Genomic DNA, 1,185 nt, shown 5'->3' with positions numbered 1-1,185 from the left:
TACTGTACTGGTCTTCTCTGTTACTGTACTGGTCTTCTCTGTTACTGTACTGGTCTTCTGTGTTACTGTACTGGTCTTCTCTGTTACTGTACTGGTCTTCTCTGTTACTGAACTATATTTGTTCTTCTGTGTGTCTGTACTGGTCTTCTGTGCTACCAGTGTCAGGGGAACGCCTTCCTATTGAACAAAAGAAAGGAAAAATAACAAATGAATAACTTGATAGATAATAATTATATTTTTCTAAGGATTTTAATTAAAAATAAATAAAATAAATATTGGCCGCTGTGGTTCCAGTAGGATGTTGGGACATGAGAATCTTATGCCCAGGATGGTCTTCTGATGATGTTTTAGAAGAAATGGTGTTGGTTATCCTGGGTGGCGGTGTTCGTCCCATGTTCTGAAAATCCTGTCACTACTTGGTTGTATCACCACAATTCAGATTTTAGAGGTGAGGAGTCGTAATGTCCCACTACATCCTGTAGACAGGGATCTTGCTCCAATTAACTAGCGTCTACCCTGGTTGACCAGGTCAGCAGCAGAGCTGATAATAAAGAAAACACTGGTTATATAAGTGTTAAATAAGTATGACATAAGAAAGACAAAGGCTCAAATGATGACTTGTAACCAGGTAAATTAGTATCAATGAACAGAAATACTCCTTGTAGATCACCGTACCTGATCATGAGAAGAGTGGAGGTGAAGTTATTCTTCAAACTTCAACCCACACCAGGTAAGGTTAATACTACCAGGAATAGAAATTAAAGCAACTCAGACGCTAGGAACTGAAGTTTAGCCTCTGCCCACTAGATGGAAGAGTGGGCGGTAACACGCTAGTGGTTCCTGGGTGTCTGAACAACCATACCTCCCACTTTTTTAAGTTTTTTTTCCTCAAAATATCCCCTTTCCTAAACTTATAGTCGGAAGCAGTATGTTAAGTTACAGAGGGAAAAGTACTATGTACACCCTCGGTTCAGCCAATCTGAGAAGTGGTTTTCCGAGTCATATATATATATATATATATATATATATATATATATATATATATATATATATATATATATATATATATATATATATATATATATATATATATATATATATATATATATATATATATATATATGAACAACTTTAAATAAGACTGGATAGCCCACCTTAAGAGTCGGCTACTTGAACCTTTGAAGT

General features: G+C 35.9%; 1 long non-coding RNA gene across 1 annotated transcript; it reads right to left on the bottom strand.

Moving 5' to 3' along the window:
- Positions 1-212: 212 nt before the first annotated feature.
- Positions 213-894, bottom strand: LOC138851723 (uncharacterized). Its single transcript, XR_011391373.1, has 2 exons — positions 676-894; positions 213-541 (listed from the first exon to the last, which is right to left on the bottom strand). It is a non-coding gene; the product is annotated as an uncharacterized lncRNA (long non-coding RNA).
- Between the last annotated feature and the right edge of the window lie 291 nt (positions 895-1,185).

This window comes from Cherax quadricarinatus, unplaced genomic scaffold (genome assembly GCF_038502225.1).
Source record: "Cherax quadricarinatus isolate ZL_2023a unplaced genomic scaffold, ASM3850222v1 Contig1823, whole genome shotgun sequence".
In the NCBI taxonomy this organism is placed as follows: Eukaryota; Metazoa; Arthropoda; class Malacostraca; order Decapoda; family Parastacidae; genus Cherax; species Cherax quadricarinatus.
Note: the sequence above shows the minus strand (reverse complement) of the source record. Positions and strands in the feature narration are given on the sequence as shown.